The sequence below is a fragment of the Hyla sarda genome, chromosome 8 (assembly GCF_029499605.1).
Source record: "Hyla sarda isolate aHylSar1 chromosome 8, aHylSar1.hap1, whole genome shotgun sequence".
In the NCBI taxonomy this organism is placed as follows: Eukaryota; Metazoa; Chordata; class Amphibia; order Anura; family Hylidae; genus Hyla; species Hyla sarda.
The window spans coordinates 24861016-24888743 of NC_079196.1; the positions used below are offsets into that span (position 1 = coordinate 24861016).

Genomic DNA, 27728 nt, shown 5'->3' on the forward strand with positions numbered 1-27728 from the left:
ATACAATGTCCTTGTGGATGTGTAGGACATTAATAATGCACGTGTGGAAAAGCGGTTCTTTCCCTGGTTCAGTGGGGCAGTTTTGAGGGTACTGCAGCGCTGCAACTGGCAGTAAAAAGTGCTCTTTAGCGGATTGCTAGTGAGCGTAAGCAGTGTCAAACTAACTATTCCTATTTCCAATGGATACCTGTTATCTTCTGGTGTGGGTGATCTGTTCCGGTGGGTTTCACGATCTTCTTGGCAGGGCAGTGGGAGAACGCTCCAGCCGGTAGCATCTCAACCAGACCGCGTCCACGCCACACAATGGCTGGCTTGAGTAAGCTGTAGATAGTGACGTCACTATAGGAGCGTAAGGCTTGGTGATGACGCGTTTTGGAAGTACTGCGGACTTCCTTCGTTGGGATCAGCCGAATGGATGTGTAGCTGCTATTTATGGGTGGGTTCAGTCTGGGAGTTAACCCTTTGTTGACCTCCGGAACAGGTGGATATTACATAGATCATAAACAACTGCAGCGCTATCATGTTATACATAGAGATTTTATGATAAGAAGCCAAAAAATTCAATTTCTTCATTCAGTCCAAAGTGGGCCAGTGAATTTAGATAAAAAATCCATTTGCTTTCAGATCTGGGGAAATGTTCTCCACGCCGAAGAAATTAGATCCTACGGCTGATTGTTTATGAACAAGTTTGTAATGCACTGATAGGGGATGCCCATCATATCCTCGTTGAACGTTGTACAGTTGTTCCTTGATTCTAATTCCCAGTTGTCGCTTAGTTCTGCCTATATATGTTTTATCACAGGGGCAGATTATGGCATAAATAACCCCTTTAGTTTTACAATGGATATGACTTTTAATTTTATGTATGGTATTATCCCTTTTGTTTTTTACCTCAAATATCGGGTGGAGGTTATTTGTTGTTTTGCAGGCACTTCAAGCCTTGCATGGAAAGAAATCATTTTTTATTTGCAAAAAATTATTATTGTGGGTTGGTCGATGTTTAGCTCCCAGGTTTTTACTTGATTTAATGGTAGGGGCTATTTTATTATCAATAGTGGATGTTTTTTTTTATATATAAATGAGGGCACTTCAGGGAGAATATCTCCCAAGGTTTTATCTAATATGGGTATTTTAACAACTGATTTTGTTGTGTTCTTATTTTCCCCTATTTCTCTGGTAGATGGTTTTGTTTTAGATATTAATTGTGTCCTATCAGTCTCCCGCACTAATGTTTGTACTGTTTTTAGTGAGGTTTCTTCGTATTGTATTTGTCTTACATTTGTACTTATTAGTATGCCATACAGGGAAGCGTACTAGAGTTGTGCAGCAGAGTCCTATATCCACAGTGTGGTAGCCCTTGGGGGGTGTATGGTAGGGATGGTATGATGTTGGTATATGAGGGGTTAATATTAACCCAGTCACTCGTGACGCCAGGGTGAGGGCTGGTATGCTGAATCTATGTTCCGGCCTATCGCCGCCCTTCCCAGAAGCGATAGGTGCAATGGAATGTCTGAAGGTCCACAAGCAGATTTACCTTGAACTTGAATAACTTTACTGCAGTGCTTGCAATATCCAATGCGTAGTAACAGTCTCATATAACAGTTCTTAGGTTGCTTAGCGATTGGAAGAAGTTGCGGACCTTGCATTAAACTTAAAGTCTCTGAATTTAGGGAGTGATGTGCAGATCCGTCCGGATTTAGGGGAAATATTGGGTCCGGTGATACTGCAGAGTGCTTAGGGGATGACACACTCTATAATTTAGATCATTGAGCTGTTGCCGCAAGGCTCAGGCTTAACTCACTGCGGTTACTGCTATACAGGTCTTGCTTGCTTGCTATCCCAGGAACAAGAGAGAGATAAGATGGCAGGGGGCATGGCGATTTTGATTGGTCCGAACGTCTGCCCTTCTCTTAACATGGTATCATGGGATTGCTTACATCACAGGATCTATATGCATTGCAAAACCCAAAATGAGGCTAGAGATACCAAAGTGAGGCCTGGAACGCATCCAGAATGAGGCTTGGAACGCATCACATGACCCGTAGGCCCTGCAACACCATGGAAACACGTAATTAACCATTTATATGCAGAAATAATACTATATACATTATTCTATGGATAAATAAGGAATCTATACACTATAATAGAGGTGACTAGGGGCGGCCTGAATAACAGATATTACTAGGGACTCTGGCTACGGGGACCCATAGATAAATAAGTAACAAATGAAATACGGTACTGGGACACCACACACAGTATCCTCCAGCGCTCAGTGATATAAAAAAAAAAATATATATATATATATATATATATATATATATATATATATATACATATATATAAAATATATAAAATAGTTATAGACACTTTAAGCAAGTGCCCCGAGGAAAACTTTTGTATAAAAAATGGAAAAATATTTAAAATAAGTATTTTGTTTATAAAAATGAAATACTGGCGAGACATATTAACTTAAAAATTCATCTTTTAATCTTAGGGATTGTGAAGCCCTAGTGTCTACTCATGCTGCTGCCAGCTCTACGCTGTGTCATTTATCCACTATATGGTCTCCTCATGCTGCCAACACCTCCACGATGTGTCATTCAGCCACTATATGGTCTCCTCATGCTGTCAACACCTCCTCGCTGTGTCATTGAGCCACTATATGGTGTCCTCATGCTGCCAACACCTCCAAGTTGTGTCATTCAGCCACTATATGGTGTCCTCATGCTGCCAACACCTCCACGCTGTGCCATTCAGCCACTATATAGTGTCCTCATGCTGCCAACACCTCCACGTTGTGTCATTCAGTCACTATATGGTCTACTCATGCTGCCAACACCTCCACACTGTGCCATTCAGCCACTATATGGTCTCCTCATGCTGCCAACACCTCCAAGCTGTGTGATTCAGCCACTATTTGGTCTCCTCATGCTGCCAACACCTCCATGCTGTGTCATTCTGCCACTATATGGTGTCCTCATGCTGCCAACACCTCCACGTTGTGTCATTCAGTCACTATATGGTCTACTCATGCTGCCAACACCTCCACACTGTGTCATTCAGCCACTATATGGTCTCCTCATGCTGCCAACAACTCCAAGCTGTGTGATTCAGCCACTATTTGGTCTCCTCATGCTGCCAACACCTCCATGCTGTGTCATTCAGCCACTATATGGTCTCCTCATGCTGCCAACACCTCCAAGCTGTGTCATTCAGCCACTATATGGTCTCCTCATGCTGCCAACACCTCCAAGCTGTGTCATTCAGCCACTATTTGGTCTCCTCATGCTGTCAACACCTCCATGCTGTGTCATTCAGCCACTATATGGTGTCCTCATGCTTCAGCCTCATCCAAGATGTGCCATTCAGCCACTATATGGTCTCTTCATGCTGCCAACACCTCCACGCTGTGCCATTCAGCCACTATATGGTATCCTCATGCTGCCAAAACCTCCATGCTGTGCCATTCAGCCACTATATGGTATCCTCATGCTGCCAACACCTACACGCTATGTCATTCAGTCACTATATGGTGTCCTCATGCTGCCAACACCTCCACGCTGTGCCAGTCAGCCAATATATGGTATCCTCATGCTGCCAACACCTCCATGCTATGTCATTCAGTCACTATATGGTCTCCTCATGCTGCCAACACCTCAATGCTGTGTCATTCAGCCACTATATGGTCTCCTCATGCTGCCAACACCTCCACGCTGTGTCATTCAGCCACTATATGGTCTCTTCATGCTGCCAACACCTCCACGCTGTGCCATTCAGCCACTATATGGTATCCTCATGCTGCCAACACCTCCACGCTGTGCCATTCAGCCACTATATGGTCTCCTCATGCTGCCAACACCTCCATGCTGTGTCATTCAGCCACTATATGGTCTCCTCATGCTGCCAACACCTCTAAGCTGTGTGATTCAGCCACTATATGGTCTCCTCATCCTGTCAACACCTCCATGCTGTGTCATTCAGCCACTATATGGTGTCCTCATGCTTCAGCCTCATCCAAGATGCGCCATTCAGCCACTATATGGTCTCTTCATGCTGCCAACACCTCCACGCTGTGCCATTCAGCCACTATATGGTATCCTCATGCTGCCAACACATCCACGCTGTGCCATTCAGCCACTATATGGTATCCTCATGCTGCCAACACCTCCACGCTATGTCATTCAGTCACTATATGGTGTCCTCATGCTGCCAACACCTCCACGCTGTGCCACTCAGCCACTATATAGTCTCCTCATGCTGCCAACACCTCCACGTTGTGTCATTCAGTCACTATATGGTCTCTTCATGCTGCCAACACCTCCACGCTGTGCCATTCAGCCACTATATGGTATCCTCATGCTGCCAACACCTCCATGCTGTGCCATTCAGCCACTATATGGTATCCTCATGCTGCCAACACCTACACGCTATGTCATTCAGTCACTATATGGTGTCCTCATGCTGCCAACACCTCCACGCTGTGCCAGTCAGCCACTATATGGTATCCTCATGCTGCCAACACCTCCATGCTATGTCATTCAGTCACTATATGGTCTCCTCATGCTGCCAACACCTCAATGCTGTGTCATTCAGCCACTATATGGTCTCCTCATGCTGCCAACACCTCCACGCTGTGTCATTCAGCCACTATATGGTCTCTTCATGCTGCCAACACCTCCACGCTGTGCCATTCAGCCACTATATGGTATCCTCATGCTGCCAACACCTCCATGCTGTGTCATTCAGCCACTATATGGTCTCCTCATGCTGCCAACACCTCTAAGCTGTGTGATTCAGCCACTATATGGTCTCCTCATCCTGCCAACACCTCCATGCTGTGTCATTCAGCCACTATATGGTGTCCTCATGCTTCAGCCTCATCCAAGATGCGCCATTCAGCCACTATATGGTCTCTTCATGCTGCCAACACCTCCACGCTGTGCCATTCAGCCACTATATGGTATCCTCATGCTGCCAACACATCCACGCTGTGCCATTCAGCCACTATATGGTATCCTCATGCTGCCAACACCTCCACGCTATGTCATTCAGTCACTATATGGTGTCCTCACGCTGCCAACACCTCCACGCTGTGCCACTCAGCCACTATATAGTCTCCTCATGCTGCCAACACCTCCACGTTGTGTCATTCAGTCACTATATGGTCTACTCATGCTGACAACACCTCCACACTGTGCCATTCAGCCACTATATGGTCTCCTCGTGCTGCCAACACCTCCAAGCTGTGTCATTCAGCCACTATATGGTCTCCTCATGCTGCCAACACCTCCATGCTGTGTCATTTAGCCACTATATGGTGTCCTCATGCTTCAGCCTCATCCAAGCTGTGCCATTCAGCCACTATATGGTCTCTTCATGCTGCCAACACCTCCACGCTTTGCCATTCAGCCACTATATGGTGTCCTCATGCTGCTAACACCTCCACGCTGTGTCATTCAGTCACTATATGGTCTCCTGACACTGATGCCACCACCAGGCTCTGTATTTGTGCTGCTGTGCGGCAGTGATTCTAAAAGTGATGCCGGTAATCTGCATGTTATTCTGAATAACAGTATTATTTCACTACCCCAGCACACCCCATATGCGTTTTAGAACAAAGCAAAGTGTTCTACACCCCTATTAAGGATCTCTGTAGGCCAGAAATAGCAGTTTTTAATATAGATTCACCGCAAACCAATTTTTTCCTAAAAATTTGGCCAAATAAAATTTTTCAAAAGTTCGCTCATCTCTAGCTCTTACAGCCAAATCATCATGGTAAATGTATTCCAAAACATCTGTAGTGTTGAAGGTTGAATAAGGTGATATGCTTGAGAAACCAGTCTGATTCATGGAGAATGCACCTAACAACTTACAGGACCTACAGATTCTGCAGGTGACTAATGTTGCTCGCGAATATTCGCAATACGAATTTTACTCGCGAATATCGCATATTCGCGAATTCGCAAATATTCGCAAATATAGCGCTATATATTTGTAATTACGAATATTCGTATTTTTTTTCACAGTACACATCACATGATCATCCCTCTCTGCTTCCAGCTTGTGTGGTGTAAAGAAGGCTCTAATACTACTGTGTGAGACTGGTGTGCGAATTTGCGCATATGCAAATTTTTGTTTCTGCTAATTTTGTTTATGCTAATTTTCGCATATGTTAATTTTCGCATACGCGAATTTGCGCATATACGAAAATAAATCGAGAATATTACGAATATGCGAATATTCGCGAATATATGACGAATATTCGTCCATATATTTGCGAATATTCGCGAATTCGAATATGGCCTATGCCGCTCAACACTACTGGTGACGTCCTGGTGCAGATACGCTGACACCTTCACAGATCTTGTAGACTTTAGGCCACGATGGCTCAGAGTTGTTTTTCCAGCATGTGTGAGATCTACACAATGCTACACTACTAGTGTTAATGTTATGGCTGTTTGGTATTTGAAATGGATAAATATTTAACCCCTTAAGGACTCAGGATTTTTCCATTTTTCACTTTCGTTTTTTTCCTCCTTACCTTTAAAAATCATAACCCTTTCAATTTTGCACCTAAAATTCCATATTATGGCTTATTTTATACTTTGCAGTGATATAAGTCATTTTACCCAAAAAATCCACAGCGAAAGGGAAAAATTTTTTTATTGTGCGACAAAATTGAAGAAAAATTGCCATTTTGTAACTTTTGGGGCTTCTGTTTCTACACAGTACATTTTTCGGTAAAAATTACACATTTTCCTTATTCTGCAGTGTTACGCCGAGCGCTCCGGGTCCCCGCTCCTCCCTGGAGCGCTCACGGCGTCTCTCTCCCTGCAGCGCCCCGGTCAGTCCCGCTGACCGGGAGCGCTGCACTGACATGGCATCCCAAGTCACTTACCCGTCCCGGTCCCCGGCTGTCATCTGCTGGCGCACGCGGCTCCGCTCTCTAGGGCGCGCGCGCGCCAGCTCTCTGAGACTTAAAGGGCCAGTGCACCAATGATTGGTGCCTGGCCCAATTAGCTTAATTGGCTTCCACCTGCTCCCTGGCTATATCACATCACTCCCCCTGCACTCCCTTGCCGGATCTTGTTGCCTTGTGCCAGTGAAAGCGTTTAGTGTTGTCCAAAGCCCGTGTTACCTGAACTCCTGCTATCCACCTTGACTACGAACCTTGCCGCCTGCCCCGACCTTCTGCTACGTCTGACCTTGCCTCTGCCTAGTCCTTCTGTCCCACGCCTTCTCAGCAGTCTGCGAGGTTGAGCCGTTGCTAGTGGATACGACCTGGTTGCTACTGCCGCAGCAAGACCATCCCGCTTTGCGGCGGGCTCTGGTGAACACCAGTAGCCTCTTAGAACCGGTCCACCAGCATGGTCCACGCCAATCCCTCGCTGACACAGAGGATCCACTACCTGTAAGCCGAACCGTGACAGTAGATCCGGCCATGGATCCCGCTGAGGTGCCGCTGCCAAGTCTCGCTTACCACGGTGGTCGCTCAGCAATCGCAGCAAATTGCCCAACAAGGACAGCAGCTGTCGCAGTTGACCGCCACGTTACAGCAACTTCTGCCTCTGCTACAGCAGCAACCATCTCCTCCACCAGCTCCTGCACCTCCTCCGCAGCGAGTGGCCGCTCCTAGCCTCCGCTTGTCCCTGCCGGACAAATTTGATGGGGACTCTAGACTCTGCCGTGGATTTGTGTCTCAATGTTCCTTGCATATGGAGATGTTGTCGGACTTGTTTCCTACAGAACGTTCTAAGGTGGCGTTCGTAGTGAGCCTTCTTTCAGGAAAGGCCTTGTCTTGGGCCACACCGCTCTGGGACCGCAATGATCCTGCCACAGCCACAGTCCAGTCCTTCTTCGCTGAAGTCCGCAGTGTCTTCGAGGAACCAGCCCGAGCTTCTTCTGCCGAGACTGCCCTGCTGAACCTGGTCCAGGGTAATTCTTCAGTGGGCGAGTACGCCATCCAATTTCGTACTCTTTCTTCCGAATTATCATGGAATAACGAGGCTCTCTGCGCGACCTTTAAAAAAGGCCTATCCAGTAGCATCAAGGATGTGCTGGCCGCACGAGAGATTCCTGCCAACCTGCAAGAACTTATCCATTTGGCCACCCGCATTGACATGCGTTTTTCTGAGAGACATCAGGAGCTCCGCCAGGAAAAAGACTTAGATCTCTGGGCACCTCTCCCACAGTATCCGTTGCAATCTACGCCTGGGCCTCCCGCCGAGAAGGCCATGCAGGTGGATCGGTCTCGCCTGACCCAGGAAGAGAGGAATCGCCGTAGGGAAGAAAATCTTTGTCTGTACTGTGCCAGTACCGAGCATTTCTTGGTGGATTGCCCTATTCGTCCTCCACGTCTGGGAAACGCACGCACGCACCCAGCTCACGTGGGTGTGGCGTCTCTTTGTTCTAAGTCTGCTTCTCCACGTCTCACGGTGCCCGTGCGGATTTCTCCTTCAGCCAACTCCTCCCTCTCAGCCGTGGCCTGCTTGGACTCTGGTGCCTCTGGGAATTTCATTTTGGATTCTTTGGTGAATAAATTCTGCATCCCGGTGACCCGTCTCGTCAAGCCGCTCTACATTTCCGCGGTCAACGGAGTTAGATTGGATTGCACCGTGCGTTACCGCACAAAACCCCTCTTAATGTGCATTGGACCCCACCACGAAAGGATTGAATTTTTCGTCCTTCCCAACTGCACCTCTGAGGTCCTCCTCGGTCTGCCATGGCTCCAGCTTCATTCTCCCACCCTTGACTGGACCACCGGGGAGATCAAGAACTGGGACTCTGCTTGCCACAAGAAATGCCTCTCCCCCCTCCCAGTCCCGTCAGGCAAGCCTCTGTGCCTCCTCATGGCCCCCGTCCTGGTGTCACCCTGCCCCGTGCCAAGCTTCACCCTCTGCCCTCCCTCCCCATTCCCACTCCTGCTGTACGGCCTGCCTTTGAGGAAACCCTTCAATCACTCCCCATGTCCTCATCCCATGGGAAGCAGTTACCGGACAAAGAAAGGGGGAGACCTAAGGGGGGGGGGTACTGTTTCGCCGAGCGCTCCGGGTCCCCGCTCCTCCCCGGAGCGCTCACGGCGTCTCTCTCCCTGCAGCGCCCCGGTCAGTCCCGCTGACCGGGAGCGCTGCACTGACATGGCATCCCAAGTCACTTACCCGTCCCGGTCCCCGGCTGTCATCTGCTGGCGCGCGCGGCTCCGCTCTCTAGGGCGCGCGCGCGCCAGCTCTCTGAGACTTAAAGGGCCAGTGCACCAATGATTGGTGCCTGGCCCAATTAGCTTAATTGGCTTCCACCTGCTCCCTGGCTATATCACATCACTCCCCCTGAACTCCCTTGCCGGATCTTGTTGCCTTGTGCCAGTGAAAGCGTTTAGTGTTGTCCAAAGCCTGTGTTACCTGAACTCCTGCTATCCACCTTGACTACGAACCTTGCCGCCTGCCCCGACCTTCTGCTACGTCTGACCTTGCCTCTGCCTAGTCCTTCTGTCCCACGCCTTCTCAGCAGTCTGCGAGGTTGAGCCGTTGCTAGTGGATACAACCTGGTTGCTACTGCCGCAGCAAGACCATCCCGCTTTGCGGCGGGCTCTGGTGAACACCAGTAGCCTCTTAGAACCGGTCCACCAGCACGGTCCACGCCAATCCCTCGCTGACACAGAGGATCCACTACCTGTAAGCCGAATCGTGACATGCAGGTCCATACAATTGAAATGATACCCTACTTATATAGGTTCCATTTTGTCGTACTTCTGGAAAAAATCATAACTACATGCAGGAAAATTAATACATCTAAAATTGTCATCTTTTGACCCCTATAACTTTTTTTGGGGGGCAGTATGAGGGATCATTTTTTTAGCGGTATCATTTTTGTATTGATCAGACTTTTTGATCACGTCCTGATCAGCCTGACTTGGCTGCCGGGAGTGTATTTTTGTTACTTTAGATGCGGCGATCAACTTTGAACGCCACATCTAAAGGGTTAATAGCGTGTGGCACAACAATCAGTGCCGCATGCTATTAGCCCAGGGTCCTTGCTTTCATTAGCCACCGTAACCGACCCCCTATGGCGTGATCCCACGTTATAGACCGGATCGCCCTGCGTCCTTAAAGGGATACTCCGCTGCTCAGCATTTGAAACAAACTGTTCTGAACGCTGGAGCTGGCGCTGGGAGCTCGTGATGTCATAGCCCCGCCCCTTTTAAGTGGTTAAAACCATGAACATTAGAGAACCATTTCCTGTCTTCTGATTTTCTGAAGCCAACGTTTCAGGACAGGGTCTGCTTTACATTACGTAGAGAGAAGCGAGCTGATTGGTTTGTTTCGATTTGTTGCTATGGGCTGCCCAGAACTTTTCCTCTTTGCTGGATGACTGGCGTCACACCCCCTCCCATAGACTTGCATTGAGGGGTGTGGCCATGGGGGAGATTTATCAAAACCTGGTTGGAGGAAAAGTTGTTGAGTTGCTGAGTTGCCAATGGCAACCAATTGGATGGCTTCTTTCATTTTTGAAAAGGCGTGTGAAAAATGAAAGAAGCGATCTGATTGGTTGCTATGGGCAACTCAGCAACTTTTCCTCTGGACAGGTTTTGATAAATGTCCCACTCCCAACACCCACTCGGTTGCTGTAAAGTGCACACTTAAACCAGATAAACAAATAATACAGAAGACAAGTATGTTCCTTCTCTATCACCAAGAAAGTTTATGAACATAAAATAATCAAAAGCGACAACAACTCGAAGCTAATAAACACTTTATATTCTCATCTACAGACTTACAGCTTATAAATGGAATTGGAGTTAAACACACGATACATTCCTTTCAGAGGAAAACACAAAGGCCAGCCCTAAGTGGCAGCCCTAATATCAGAAGCTGTTAAGATTGAAGGCTGGAGTAAGTGTTTTCACATTTCATAAGATGCCTCCTCTTTTATTGACCAACATAACACTTTTCTCAACAAATTATATAAATGAGAAATCCCTGAACCTTGTCTAACCCTGGAAGGAAATTAAAGAAGAACCAAACTTTTAAAAATGAAGCCATCATAAATCTCAATGTAAGAACCATCTGTTTGTACGACGGGAAGTGATAAATGTTTCTCCCAATAAATTGAAATGTAATAGAGCTGACCCGTAACAAGCTCACACAAATATTTTTAGGATTCCTCGTATACTGCGTCCTTCTCTCCGACTAGATATGCATTGAACAATTTTTCCTATAGAGTTTTATGATAGAAATGTAATAAGAAAGGTTGGCGTGTAGTTTTGTGTAGATGTAAGCTGGTGTAGATATTGGGGAGTAGGCGTATATACATGTACATGTGTGAATAGGTGAATACATATGTGTGGGAATTAAAGAGTACCTGTCACCAAACTAAACTTTCCATATATTTTTCCTTGTGTTATTATAAGACACTTTGCTATTTACTTGCTGTTAAAATTCTCAACCTTTCTATGTTTTAATGTGATTGAAAAAATGGCCAGTAGGTGGCTCTGTTGTGTTCCCAAACAGTAAATTTGGTCTCCACCCGGACTTGCAGAAGTCCAAATTCAGGAAGTGCATGCCGGGCATGGCGAGTCACAGCTCTCGCAGGCTTCGGTGACATCGCCCCTGTTGAGGAACGCCCACTTTCTCCTGCTGGGAGCTCACACAATGTGAGCAAGGGGAAAGGTATGATAGACAGCTTTTTAATGCTTTTTTAGGGCAGGAGGGGTGTTAGGAGTAGTTAGTGAATATAATCTGAGTTAGTTTAGAAAATATGGTTTGATGACAGGTACTCTTTAAGGTAGATATTGAATAGGTGTAAAGAGGGTCATTGAGTGTCACAGTAGGACCATTTAGGCCCTGACCCATTGAATGCTGCCAATGCTAACAAACCACCCAAGATCATACCCCAAATGAACCCTTTTCCTTTAAAGAGAATCTGACAGCTGGTTTACCTGCACTTAACTCAGTATATTAGGTTATTGTAATGTCTGGCTCTGGACGAACATGAAAAGCTACTTTGAGCTCACTGGTGTCGTCTGGATGTGGTTCTCAGCTCTGCTACCTATCAGAAAGGTATATCTCTGATCACCTGCCTATATAAGCTAGGAGCAGTGATCAGTCCAGCATCCGTGAAAGGTTATACCTCCTGCTTTTCAAAATAATAAAATACAAAAAAATACAAAACAGAGTCAGTGAACAGCTGGAGTCACTGTCAGTTTAGCTGAGGTTGGTACTAGGAAATAGTGGAGTACAGGAACACAGAGCAAGAGAAGGGTCAAGGGAAAATCAAAAGTTCAAGAAACAAGCAGGTATCCAGTAGATATTTTTATTATTTTGAAAATACTGCCCCAGCACTGAGCAGGGAGGGTTTGTCTTCGAGGTTGTTGATCCGTCACTTAGGGCGCATAGGCAATAGGTAGGCACAGCATCTGTGAGTTAGGGCTTCACTGTTCCCTGCCCATACGTGACAGTTATCACTCTTACTTAACTAGGATATGAGAGCCTGATGGGGAGATGAGAGCCACTGCATTCCAGGTGTGGCGAGAGCAGAGTGCTCACCCCACCGCCATCCATTTATATATTTATGACGGGGTGTGCCGGGTGCTGAATATGAATGACAACAGAACTCTGCACATAAGTCACAGAAAAGAGTGAACCCTCATTTTCAAGCCGTTCCCCTGCTTCATAAACCAATATATTGGGTTTAGTGCAGGTAAACTAGAAGTCTGTTTCTCTTTAAGGTTAATTTTACAGATTTGTCCTACCAAAATCGAGAGTGTTGGCAAAGATGGTGTAGACAGCAGAACAAGGCTGGCATTTTACAGATCAGATGTTAGGATCTAGGCATCTGCATATCCAGTGACTAGTCTAGGCGGGTGTCATCAGAGATGGTGCTACTTCTTCATGGAAACATGTTGTTGTTGTGAGTTGGTTAGACCATAGTCACGTAAGAAAAGAACAACTGCATCCCTACACATATCTTATGCAAGAATAATTTTTTGTCTTTAATTTTCTTTCAAAACGAATTAAGATTTTTCTATGCAACTTGTATAACTTAGTCATAGTATTGTAGACAGAAGACAGAATAGGCCCTTCATTGCATACAGACCATTTTCTTTTAATAGGTGCTACCAATGTAAGAAGGCTTCAGTCATGGGGGGTACTTTTTAAAAGGTATCAATATGGCAGCATTAGAAGAGAAAAATAAAGGGTGTATCCCCTGAGTCTTGTCCTCTGTGACTGTTGTATGTGACTGTTGAATGACAGCGCAAATAAATTAGCCATTACAGCTCCATGGGTCCAAAAATAAAGGCGATATAGCGTTCAGAAAATGGCACATATTGTACATATTTTTTAATTTTTTTTCTACTTTCTGAAAGTAGTAAAACAAATTGGGATTATTGTAATTGTACTGACCGAAATAATAAAAGTTAACATGTCAGTTTTACCATACATTGAACAGTAAAAGAATGATTGCCCCACAAAATTTAACAATTGTATTTTTTTTTTATTTATCTGTAGCCTATTTGATCTGGGCCATAGTAGCAGTAAAATCCTAAACCAGAGGAGCAGTGGAGCAACAAAGTGTACATGAGCAGGTTTAGTTACTAGCCTTGTTGCCCTTCTGCATGGCTGCCATGCCACTCTTGGCACTGTAGTGTAATAAAAAAAAGGCAAGAGCGTATGTACCAGAGTGGCAGACCATCCTGGTTGTTCCTATTTCTTTTTCAATAAGCAAATATGGAAAAGGGCCTCCTATAATGGTGTTTTATTTTTATTTTATTTTTTTTGCTCCCCAAGACAAAAGAGTCTGGTATATATTTTCCCTTTCTTTCCTTAAACCATTGGTCAATACTGTTCATGCAATAGTGTGGTAACAGCTCACCCAACAATCATCCAGCACCTGTGTCCGGACCCGTCGGTTTCAGGTAACACATTTCAGGTAACACATGCAGGAGTACAAACACAACAAGATCTGACCCGTTTCCCACTAGCGTGAAACGCATCAGATCTTATTGTGTTTTTACTCCTGTATGTGTTACCTGATAAAAGCCAGATTTTACTTCACCATTTCACCTTGGATGCTGGACGTTCTCCTTGCTGATTGGTCAATACTGCTACCAATAAGTAGCAGACAATGCAGTTCCCTGAAGAGAGAAGAGTTTTTTACCAGTAGAGAAAGAAAAAGGAACAACCAGGATGGTCTACCCCTATGGTGCTTACAACCAGGATGGTCTGCCTCTATGTTACATACAACCAGGATGGTCTGCCCCTATGGTACATACAACTGGGATGGTCTGCCCCTATGTTACATACAACCAGGATGGTCTGCCCCTATGTTACATACAACCAGGATGGTCTGCCTCTCTGGTACATATAACCAGGATGGTCTGCCCCTATGTTACATACAACTGGGATGGTCTGCCCCTATGTTACATACAACCAGGATGGTCTGCCCCTATGTTACATACAACCAGGATGGTCTGCCTCTCTGGTACATATAACCAGGATGGTCTGCCCCTATGTTACATACACCAAGGATGGTATGCCCCTATGGTACATATAACCAGGATGGTCTGCCCCTATGGTACATACAACCAGGATGGTCTGACCCTATGGTACATACAACCAGGATGGTCTGCCCCTATGGTACATACAACCAGGATGATCTGACCCTATGGTACATACAACCAGGATGGTCTGCCCCTATGGTACATACAACCAGGATGGTTTGACCCTATGGTACATACAACCAGGATGGTCTGACCCTATGGTACATACAACCAGGATGGTCTGCCCCTATGGTACATACAACCAGGATGGTCTGCCCCTATGGTACATACAACCAGGATGGTCTGCCCCTATGGTACATACAACCAGGATGGTCTGACCCTATGGTACATACAACCAGGATGGTCTGCCCCTATGGTACATACAACCAGGATGGTCTGACCCTATGGTATATACAACCTGGAAGGTCTGCCCCTATGGCACATACAACCAGGATGGTCTGCCCCTATGTTACGTACAACCAGGATGGTTTGACCCTATGGTACATACAACCAGGATGGTCTGCCTCTCTGGTACATATAACCAGGATGGTCTGCCCCTATGTTACATACAACTGGGATGGTCTGCCCCTATGTTACATACAACCAGGATGGTCTGCCCCTATGTTACATACAACCAGGATGGTCTGCCTCTCTTGTACATATAACCAGTAGTGTTGCTCGCGAATATTCGCAATTCGAATATTATTCGCGAATATCGCATATTCGCGAATTCGCGAATTTCGCGAATATAGCGCTATATATTCGTAATTACGAATATTCGTTTTTTTTGTTTTTTTTTTTCTTGACAGTACACATCACAGTGATCACCCCTCTCTGCTTCCAGCTTGTGTGGTGTAAAGAAGGCTGTAATACTACTGTGCGAGACTGGCGTGCGAACATTCGCATATGCGAAAATTAGCATATGCTAATTTTCGCATATACGAATTTTCACATGTGTTAATTTTCGCATACGCGTATTTCGCATATGTGAAAATAAAACGAGAATATAACGAATATGCGAATATTCGCGAATATATGGCGAATATTCGTCCATATATTCGCGAATATTCGCGAATTCGAATATGGCCTATGCCGCTCAACACTAATAACCAGGATGGTCTGCCCCTATGTTACATACACCAAGGATGGTCTGCCCCTATGGTACATATAACCAGGATGGTCTGCCCCTATGGTACATACAACCAGGATGGTCTGACCCTATGGTACATACAACCAGGATGGTCTGCCCCTATGGTACATACAACCAGGATGATCTGACCCTATGGTACATACAACCAGGATGGTCTGCCCCTATGGTACATACAACCAGGATGGTTTGACCCTATGGTACATACAACCAGGATGGTCTGACCCTATGGTACATACAACCAGGATGGTCTGCCCCTATGGTACATACAACCAGGATGGTCTGCCCCTATGGTACATACAACCAGGATGGTCTGCCCCTATGGTACATACAACCAGGATGGTCTGACCCTATGGTACATACAACCAGGATGGTCTGCCCCTATGGTACATACAACCAGGATGGTCTGACCCTATGGTATATACAACCTGGAAGGTCTGCCCCTATGGCACATACAACCAGGATGGTCTGCCCCTATGTTACGTACAACCAGGATGGTTTGACCCTATGGTACATACAACCAGGATGGTCTGACCCTATGGTACATACAACCAGGATGGTGTGCCCCTATGGTACATACAATCGGGATGGTCTGCTCCTGTGGTACATACACCCTTTCTTTTACTTTATTTTATAGCCTTCAGACTTTTCTACAATGTTTTATCTACCATAGTTTAAAGGAGCAATACGATTAGTGATAGCACCTTATGCAACACTACTGCACCGTATGGCATCTCTTATTGGGCACATCCCATAGAACCACAGCTGTCCCTGGCATAACACATAAATCAGAGACATAAAACCTGTCTCACCACTTTGTGATATTTCAATATACAGAACAAAGTAAATCTATGATGTATACGCTTTTAGGTACTTTTAGAATAAAAAAGTGACTAGTCTACAGAAAAGGCTTTATTATCCATTAAGCAGATCTTATTTTGCAGTTTAAGTGCACACGCTTTGTTTATAGAGCCACTAAAATCATATTGCTATGACAGCAAAATCTCCGAAGGCATATGAAAGTTATTTGAAATAAAGAGATATGTCTCTCTCTCTCTGCAGTTAGTTTTGGGTTTATTTTATTTCCATTTTAAGGTCTTCTACATAATGGAATTTTATTAAAATGTTGTGTAATATAATGCATAGTGACCATTTGCTATTTGATTTTCTCTAGATCAGTGGTCTCCAAACTGTGGACCTTCAGCTATTGCAAAACTATATGTTCTTGGGGGTCCTAGCAGTTGGGCACCCTAACAGCCAGCTAGTTATCTCCTAGCATGTGGATAACTTTTAAATTTGGGTTACACTTGTAGTGTAAGGGAAGCCAGTTCTGAGACCACCAACACATTAGTTTTAAGGGTTTTAGGCCTATACTTCCTGTTTAAGCAGTTACTCAGTAGTACAATTCCCAGAATGCATTGCTTCCCTTGGCTCTTTATCACAGTCCTCCCACCCTGCCTACTTCCCTTCCACAGCACTTCTGCCAGTTCCCACCCAGAGCTGTTGCAGAGCATCTCATTTCACAGCAGACTATTGCACAATCAGTAAGGTTGCAGCACCTGCAATTCATCCCCTGTCTGCTCCTTTGCTGGTGGCATCGTTTAGTACAAAGGAGCATGCTGTAAACATGCCTCATTCTTCCCTAAATTTCCCATAAATATATATTTATATATGTATATGACAGAATGATGTAGGCTGAAGGAGCTGGTCAGAGATGAGGGAATAATTTAGGGGACAGGGTTTGAGTTCAGAGGCAAGATCCAGCAGAGGTTAATGTGTTGTCTTGGGAGAGGAGGAGGAGCCGTGGAGCTGGAGACAACACTGACAATGAGAGAACTTCACAACTTCCTGCTAGGAGAGAGGGAGAAGCCAGAAAGCTGCTGAGACAATACCTCACTAACAATAAGAGAACTACACACCTTCTAATTAAGTGTTAATTACACAATTTGTGCAAACATTGTATTAGCAAGGTATATATCTTGGGGTACCAACTGAAAGCTTGCTAATCTCTACATGTGGGCTTTATCTACAACTGGTGTGAGCTGCCATCCATGTCTACTCTTCCACAGGGCTCGAGTCCTGCAGGACACCACAGGAACGGCGTCCCTTTGCTTTTTCCACAGGAGGAACGCCGTCCCTGTTACATTAGTCCTGCAGGACCGACCTCTCTGTTCTTACCCTCCCTCTGTTTCCTCCCCTGGCCTGGACTGCTAGAATCTGGAGGTATAGGACCTGTGATTATGTCACCATCACATGTTGGGGGCGGAGCTTAGCTGTGGAGGAGAGGAAAGATCATGGCTGAAGGACCTCTGTGATGCTGTGGAGGAGGCGGGGCTGAGCTTGAGCAGACATGTCCCTCCAGTAAGGTAATTACATTGAAGGCGGTTTGTTGCAGTGTGTCATCCCAGTAGTTAAGGAGATTACATGAGGAGGAGGGTTGTTAAAGTGTGCCACCTCAATAGTAAGGAGATAACATGAGGCCAAGGTTTGTTATTGTGTCACCACAGTAGTAAGGAGATTACATGAGGAGGAGATTTGTTACAGTGTGTCACCACAGTAGTAAGGAGATTACATGAGGCGAAGGTTTGTTATTGTGTCACCACAGTAGTAAGGAGATTACATGAGGAGGAGGTTTGTTACAGTGTGTCAGCTCAATAGTAAGGAGATTACATGAGGAGAGGGATTGTTACAGTGTGTCACACCAGTAGTGAGGAGATTACATGAGGAGGACGTTTGTTACAGTGTGTCACGCCGGTAGTAAGGCACTTACATGAGGTGGAGGTTTGTTACAGTGTGTCACCACAGTAGTAAGGAGATTACATGAAGAGGAGGTTTGTTACAGTGTGTCACCCCAGTAGTAAGGCAATTACATGAGGAGGAGGTTTGTTACAGTGTATCACCACAGTAGTAAGGAGATTACATGAGGAGGAGGTTTGTTACAGTGTATCACCCCAGTAGTAAGGAGATTACATGAGGAGGAGTTTTTTTTTACAGTGTGTCACCACAGTAGTAATGAGATTACATGGGGAGGAGGTTTGTTACAGTGTGTCACTCCAGTAGTAAGGCAATTACATGAGGAGGAGGTTTGTTACAGTGTATCACCACAGTAGTAAGGAGATTACATGAGGAGGAGGTTTGTTACAGTGTGTCACCCCAGTAGTAAGGAGATTACATGAGGAGGAGGTTTGTTACAGTGTGTCACCCCAGTAGTAAGGAGATTACATGAGGAGGAGGTTTGTTACAGTGTGTCACCCCAGTAGTAAGGCAATTACATGAGGAGGACGTTTGTTACAGTGTGGCACCACAGTAGTAAGGAGATTACATGAGGAGGGGGTTTGTTACAGTGTGTCACCCCGTTAGTAAGGAGATTACATGAGGAGGAGGTTTGTTACAGTCTGTTATCAGGATGATAGGGACAAAAGGAGGTTTGGTTACAGTGTATTATCAGAATGATAACCCCTTAAGAACATTGGGGGAGATATATAAAGACCTGTGCAGAGGAAAAGTGAAGCAGTTGCCCATAGCAACCAATCAGATTGCTGCTTTCATTTTCAGGGGCCTTTAAAAAAATAAATAAAGAAGCGATCTGATTGGTTGCTGTGGGCAGCTGGTCAACTTATCCTCTGCACAGGTTTTAATAAATCTCTCACATTGGAGGTAAATATACATCTTGGTGCCCTGGTAAAGGGGTACTCCTCCCCTAGACATATTATCCTCTGTCAAAAGGATATGGGATTAGATGTCTGATTGTGGGGGTCCTGCCGCTGGGGACCCCCGCGATCTTGGCTGTGGCACCCCGCTGTCATCACTGCACAGAGCAAACTCGCTCTGTGCGTAATGACTGGCGATACAGGGGCCGTAGTATCGTGACTTCACGGCTTCGTTCCTTGTGATGTCACAGCCCGTCCCCTTAATGCAAGTCTATGGGAGGGAGCGTGACGGCGGAACGTGACGTCGCGAGGGGGGGTTCGGGTTGTATTAGAAATCTTGGATGAGTTCCCACACATTTTTTTTCCAGGACTTGACCCCTGCTCTTCCAACTCCTCACACTCTAAGCTTCTGTTTTAACGTCTTTTTTTTTCTATCTCTGATACTGAGAGAAGGGAGGAAGAGAGCAGAGAGCATGTCGCTGCTGGGGACCCCCGGGATCTCCGCTGCAGCAGGAGATCATCATTACAGAGCACGTTCGCTCTGTGCGTAATGACCGGCGATACAGGGGCCGGAGCATTGTGACATAACCGCTCCGCCCCCTTGTGACATCACGGCCCCGCCCCTCGTGATGTCATGGCCCACCCCCTTAATACAAGTCTATGGGAGGGTGGGAGGGGGGGTGATGGCCGCCACTCCCACTCCCATAGACTTGTATTGAAGGGGCGGGCCATGGCGTCATGAGGGGGCGGAGCCATGATGTAACTAGCCTCCGGCCCCTGTATTGCCCGTCATTACGCACAGAGCGAGTTTCTCTGTACAGTAATGATAGCAGGGTACTGCAGCGGAGATCCCGGTGGTCCCAAGCAGTGGGACCCCGGCGATCTGACATCTTATCCCCTATCCTTTGGAGTACCCCTTTAATACTGGAGTTACTTAATAATAGAATATCTTGTGAGGAGTGGGCCAAGATACCTGCAGTCTGCAGCAGTATCTTATGAGGAATGGGCCAAGATACCAGCAGTCTGGAGGAGACACCTTCACACCTGAGACATCTGGAGCAGTATCTTATGAGGAGTGGGCCAAGATACCAGCAATCTGGAGGAGACACCTTCACACCTGAGACATCTGGAGCAGTATCTTATGAGGAGTGGGCCAAGATACCTGCAGTCTGGAGAAGAGTACTTCACACCTGAGACAGCTGGAGCAGGATCTTATGAGGAGTGGGTCAAGATACCTGCAGTCTGGAGCAGTATCTTATGAGGAATGGGTCAAGATACCTGCAGTCTGGAGAAGACACCTTCACACCTGAAACAGCTGGAGCAGGATCTTATGAGGAGTGGGTCAAGATACCTGCAGTCTGGAGCAGTATCTTATGAGGAATGGGTCAAGATACCTGCAGTCTGGAGAAGACACCATCACACCTGAAACAGCTGGAGCAGGATCTTATGAGGAGTGGGTCAAGATACCTGCAGTCTGGAGGAGACACCTTCCCATCTGAGACAGCTGGAGCAGGATCTTATGAGGAGTGGGCCAAGATACCTACAGTTTGGAGAAGATACCTTCACACCTGAGACATCTGGAGCAGGATCTTATGAGGAGTGGAGCAAGATACCTGCAGTTTGGAGAAGATACCTTCACACCTGAGACAGCTGGAGCAGGATCTTATAAGGAGTGGGGCAAGATACCTACAGTCTGGAGAAGACACCTTCACACCTGAGACAGCTGGTGCAGGATCTTATGAGGAGTGGGGCAAGATACCTGCAGTTTGGAGAAGACACCTTCACACCTGAGACAGCTGGAGCAGGATCTTATCAGGAGTGGACCATGATACCTGCAGTTTGGAGAAGACACCTTCACACCTGAGACATCTGGAGCAGGATCTTATGAGGAGGGGGCCAAGATACCTGCAGTCTGGAGAAGACACCTTCACACCTGAGACATCCGGAGCAGGATCTTATGAGGAATGGGCCAAGATACCTGCAGTCTGGAGAAGACACCTTCACACCTGAGACAGCTGGAGCAGGATCTTATGAGTGGGCCAAGATACCTGCAGTCTGGAGAAGACACCTTCACACCTGAGACAGCTGGAGCAGGATCTTATGAGGAATGGGCCAAGATACCTGCAGTCTAGAGAAGACACCTTCACATATGAGACAGCTGGAGCAGGATCTTATCAGGAGTGGACCATGATAACTGCAGTTTGGAGAAGACACCTTCACACCTGAGACAGCTGGAGCAGGATCTTATGAGGAGTGGGCCAAAATACCTGGAGACAGAAGTCTCAGTCAGAGAAATCATTGGAATGCAGTGACTGTCTCAAAAGGTTGTGCAGCAAAATATAAAGTTTGAGGTACCATCATTTTTGTCCAGGACAGATTCATTATTATTTTGTTATTGTTCTGTTGAACCACAATTCAAAAGTAATGTCTGATTTTTATCAGTTATTTTCAGTATTTTTTTTATTACTTTTATCAGTTTCAGGTTATTTCTGGGAGCATTGTGGGGTTTTCTGAAGGGTGCCAGCCATTTTGTCGTCGTCTGTATATTTAAGTGTGTTATGCTCCGTGCTCCAGCCGCACACTCTGGCCGTGAGCGCATGGCCCCATTAACCCCTGCTGCCAGCGGGGCAGGGATTTGCATCGCGGGATGCGCCCGTGTGTGAATCTCAGCCCTTCACTCACCTAGTGCTCTTGCTGCCTCCTCCTCTTCCTTTCTACTCCATCCCCTAGGGCGTGCGCACACAGGAGCTTGAAGATTTAAAGGGCCAGTATGCCCAATAATTAAGTGAACACCTGTGGCTCAGTTATAAGTTCCACCACCTCCCACACTTCCCTGCCGGATCTTTGTGGCCCTAGTGACTTAGAGAAAGCTTTCCTGCGTATTGCCTTGCCGTGTTTCTGACCCTTAGTTCTGTGACCTGACCATGCTCCTTTGCTGCCTGCCTACTGACCTCATGCTACTTCCCTGACTACGCATCTGTGCCACCTGCCCTGACCTTCTGCTATCCTGACCATGAGTTGCCATATCCTACCTGTGTCTCGTATCTCCTCATCTGAATGTGTGGTCGAGCAGTGCCAGGGGTGCTGCCTGCTGCAGCAAGGCCATCCCGCAAGTTCCTTAGAGATGGATAGGCTGAATGTGAGTGAGAGTCTTCTCTCTTGGCTCTCCTGGCATGCTACCATCAGTCATTGTTTAGGGTGGACAATATTCTACATCATTTTTATAAACTGCGTTTGTCTAACACTCTGTATTGTGTTAACCAAGCCATGTAGTAATGAAACAGTAATGTTCCCATTTGTAAAGCCGCACCACATCTATGAATGTCAGCGGTCAATAAACAGGAGGATGTCTTCAAGGGGGGAAAAAAGCATTTTACCTGCTTTTTACAGAAAAATGCCAATTTGTTACACGCATGCTGAGCTTTTAACTGTGCTTTTACCAAGTTACTCAATTTCAACTAATATTTGTTTTTTTCTATTGAACTCTGCTTTTTTTATATATTGAATTTCTCATGGGTAAGTCATTATGAAAAGAAAACCATGCTCCCCGAGGAAGGGGACCGTGGCTATTGACGCGAATAGCTACTGCGTGCATCAATAAAGTCCACGTATAAAATGCATAACAACAGCCCCTTCCCTGACCTCTGTCATTTTAACATCACATGTTTCCCATTGTGTCTAGTTGTTATGGCTATAGGCACAGGGCACCTGAGAGATCAAAACAATTTTGACATTAAAAGCTTTGCTGCTGGACCTCTCAGGATATCTAAAGGCTAAATCTCCATCTCATCAACGGCTACTGGATCCTTTAGATGTCACTTTGTCAGATGACTGAAGGCATAAAACTTTTATTGAGGCAGTAAAACAATATCATTAAGGCTAAGTCTCCACTTGTTTTTTTGTCCTGCGTTTTTAGAGATAAAAAAATCGCCAGAAAAACGGGTTGAAAAATCGCCAGTGCAATGTAACAAAAACAAAAACAAAAATCATACCAATAAAAACTTCAGATCACGGCGCAAAAAATGAGTCCTCATACCGCCCCGTACGTGGAAAAATAAAAAAGTTATAGGGGTCAGAAGATGACATTTTTAAACGTATAAATTTTCCTGCATGTAGTTATGATTTTTTCCAGAAGTGCGACAAAATCCAACCTATATAAGTAGGGTATCATTTTAACCGTATGGACCTACAGAATAATGATAAGGTGTAATTTTTACCGAAATATGCACTGCGTAGAAACGGAAGCCCCCAAATTTACAAAATGGCGTTTTTTTTTCGATTTTGTCGCACAATGATTTTTTTTTCCGTTTCGCCGTGCATTTTTGGGTAAAATGACTAATGTCACTGCAAAGTTGAATTGGCGACGCAAAAAATAAGCCATAATATGGATTTTTAGGTGGAAAATTTAAAGGGTTATGATTTTTAAAAGGTAAGGAGGAAAAAACGAAAGTGCAAAAACGGAAAAACCCTGAGTCCTTAAGGGGTTAAAGATATTTTGTAAAAATTAAATTGAAGATTTTAGATACATGAAACTTTTTCAAGTTTAACGCCTTAAGGTCCAGGGGTTTTTCCGTTTTTGCACTTTCATTTTTTCCCCTTTACATTTAAAAAATTATAACTCTTTAAATTTTGCAACTAAAAATCCACATGATGGTTCTTTTTTGTGCCACTAATTCTACTTTGCAATGACATCAGTCATTTTACCCAAAAATCTACAGCCAAATGGGAAAAAAAAATTGTGAGACAAAATTGGAAAAAAAAAAAAACATTTTGTAAATTTTGGGGAATTCTGTTTCTACACCATACATTTTTCAGTAAAAATGACACCTTCTCTTTATTCTGTAGGTCCATACGATTAAAATGATGCCCTACTTTTATAGGTTTGATTTTGTCGTACTCATAACTACATGCAGGAACATTTTTATGTTTAAAATTGTCATCTTCTGACCTCTATAACTTTTTTATTTTTCTGCGTATGGGATGTTATGAGGGCTACATTTTTGCACCCTGATCTGAAGTTTGTATTGATGAGACTTTTTGATCGCTTTTTATTCATTTTTTCATGATATGAAAAGTGACCAAAAATACGCTATCTTGGACTTTGGAATTTTTTTGCGTGTACGCCATTGACCGTGCGGTTTAATTGAAGATACATTTTTATAAAACTGACATTTCCACATGCAGCGATACCACATATTTTTATTTACACAGTTTTTTTTTTTTAAATGGGAAAACTTTTATTAGAGAAGGGGTTAAATGATCTTAATTCACTTTTTTTCACTTTTTTTTTGCAATGTTATAGCTCTCATTGGGGGCTATAACACTGCACACACTGATCTTTTACATTGATCAATGGTTTCTCATAGGAAACCATTGATCAATGATTCTGCCGCTTGAATGCTCATGCCTGGATCTCAGGCACTGAGCAGTCATTCGGCGATCGGACACCAGGAGGTAAGGTTTGGGACCCTCCTGCTGTGTCACAGCTGTTCGGGATGCTGCAATTTTGCCACGGACAACAGCCCCCTGAGCTAACCGGCAATGATTTACTTTCACTTTAGGTGCTGCGTTCAACTTTGAACACTGCGTCTAAATTGTTAATAGCGCACAGCATCGCGATCAGTGCTGCATGCCATTAGCCAGGGGTCTCAGCCATTGTTAGAGGCTGGGTCCGACCCGCTATAACATGGGGCCCCACCACGACCCTGCGTTATAGAACGGGAGCAGACTCAGGGCATACAGGTACGCCCTTGGTCCTTAACAGGTTAATCTAAGGTGCCAACAGCATAAGGAGATCATATGGTGGCACAATGACACAGCCTGGAGGTGGCAGCAGCGTGAGGAGACCATAGGGCCTCAGAATTCCAAACATCAAAATATACATTTCCAATATTAATTGAAGATTTTTGTTAGCTAGTGCTACCATAAAAATGTTTAGGTAATGTCCCAGCAGTATGATGAGACCATATAGTGGCTGATTGACACAGCTTATGGTGGCAGCAGCATGAGGAGATCATATAGTACCAGAATGACACAGCATGAAGTTGGCGGCAGCATTAGGAGACCACATAGTGGCTGAATGACACAGTGTGAAAGTGGCAGCAGCATGAGGAGAACATATAGTGGCTGAATGACATAGCCTGGAGTTGGCGGCAGCATTAGGAGACCACATAGTGGCTGAATGACACAGCGTGGAGGTGGCGGCAGCATGATGAGACAATATAGTTGCTGAATGACACAGCATGGAGGTGGCGGCAGTATGAGGAGACCATATAGTGGCTGAATGACACAGCGTGGAGGTGATGGCAGCATGAGGAGACTGAATAGTGGCTGAATGACACAATGTGGAGGTGGCATCAATATGAGAAGACCATATGGTAGCTGAATGAAACAGCGTGGAGGTGGTGGCAGCATGAGAAGAACATATAGTGGCTGAATGATACAGCCTGGAGTTGGCAGCAGCATGAGAAGACCACATAGTGGCTGACATAGCGTGGAGGTGGCAGCAGCAGGAGGAGAACATAGAGGCTGAATGACACAGCCTGGAGTTGGCGGCAGAATGAGGAAACCACATAGTGGCTTAATGACACAACGTGGAGGTGAATGAGGAGTATGTATGTATGTATATGTATGAGGAGAACATATAGTGGCTGAATGACACAGCATGGAGGTGGCATCAGTATGAGGAGACCATATAGTGGCTGAATGACACAGCGTGGAGGTGGTGGCACCATGAGGAGAACATATAGTGGCTGAATGACACAGCCTGGAGTTGGCAGTAGCATTAGGAGACCACATAGTGGCTGAATGACACATCCTGGAGTTGGCGGCAGTATGAGGATACCACAAAGTGGCTGAAGGACACAGTGTGAAGGTGGCAGCAGCATAATGAGAACATATAGTGGCTGATTGACACAGCGTGGAGGTGGCAGCAGTATGAGGAGACATAGTGGCTAAATGACACAGTGTGGAGGTGGAGGCAGTATAAACAGACAATATAGTGGCTAAATGACACAGCGCGGAGGTGGCGGCCGCATGAGGAGAGCATATAGTGCATGAGTGACACCGTCTGGAGTGGGTGGCAGCATGACGAGACCGTATAGTGGCTGAATGACACAGCCTGAAGTTGGTGGCAGCATGAGGAGAACATAGTGGCTGAATGACACAGCCTGGAGTTGGCAGCAGCATGAGAAAACCATATGGTAGCTGAATGACACAGCGCCGTGGTGGCGGCAGCATGAGAATAACATAGTGGCTGAATGACACAGCCTGGAGTTGGCGGCAGCATTAGGAGACCACATAGTGGCTGAATGACACAGTGTGAAAGTGGCAGCAGCATGAGGAGAACATATAGTAACTGAATGACATAGCCTGGAGTTGGAGGCAGCATTAGGAGACCACATAGTGGCTTAATGACACAGCGTGGAGGTGGCGGCAGCATGATGAGACAATATAGTTGCTGAATGACACAGCATGGAGGTGGCGGCAGTATGAGGAGACCATATAGTGGCTGAATGACACAGCGTGGAGGTGATGGCAGCATGAGGAAACCGAATAGTGGCTGAATGACACAATGTGGAGATGGCATCAATATGAGAAGACCATATGGTAGCTGAATGAAACAGCGTGCAGGTGGTGGCAGCATGAGAAGAACATATAGTGGCTGAATGATACAGCCTGGAGTTGGCAGCAGCATGAGAAGACCACATAGTGGCTGACATAGCGTGGAGGTGGCAGCAGCAGGAGGAGAACATATAGAGGCTGAATGACACAGCCTGGAGTTGGCGGCAGAATGAGGAAACCACATAGTGGCTTAATGACACAACGTGGAGGTGGCGGCAGTATGAGGAGAACATATAATGGCTGAATGACACAGCATGGAGGTGGCATCAGTATGAGGAGACCATATAGTGGCTGAATGACACAGCTTGGAGGTGGTGGCACCATGAGGAGAACATATAGTGGCTGAATGACACAGCCTGGAGTTGGCAGTAGCATTAGGAGACCACATAGTGGCTGAATGACACATCCTGGAGTTGGCGGCAGTATGAGGATACCACAAAGTGGCTGAAGGACACATTGTGGAGGTGGCAGCAGCATAATGAGAACATATAATGGCTGATTGACACAGCGTGGAGGTGTCGGCAGTATGAGGAGACATAGTGGCTAAATGACACAGCGTGGAGGTGGAGGCAGTATAAAGAGACAATATAGTGGCTGAATGACACAGCGCGGAGGTGGCGGCCGCATGAGGAGAGCATATAGTGCCTGAGTGACACCGTCTGGAGTGGGCGGCAGCATGACGAGACCGTATAGTGGCTGAATGACACAGCCTGGAGTTGGTGGCAGCATGAGGAGAACATAGTGGCTGAATGACACAGCCTGGAGTTGGCAG

The 27728-nt window shown here is 45.8% G+C and overlaps 1 long non-coding RNA gene across 1 annotated transcript in view; it reads left to right on the forward strand.

Annotated features, from left to right (window-relative positions):
• The first annotated feature begins 17976 nt into the window (after nt 1-17976).
• The window catches only part of LOC130284633 (uncharacterized), a 53585-nt gene continuing 43833 nt past the window's right edge, over nt 17977-27728 (forward strand). The window contains exon 1 of the long non-coding RNA XR_008847104.1: nt 17977-18049. This is a non-coding gene — a long non-coding RNA (uncharacterized LOC130284633). The remainder of the gene's footprint in view (nt 18050-27728) is intronic.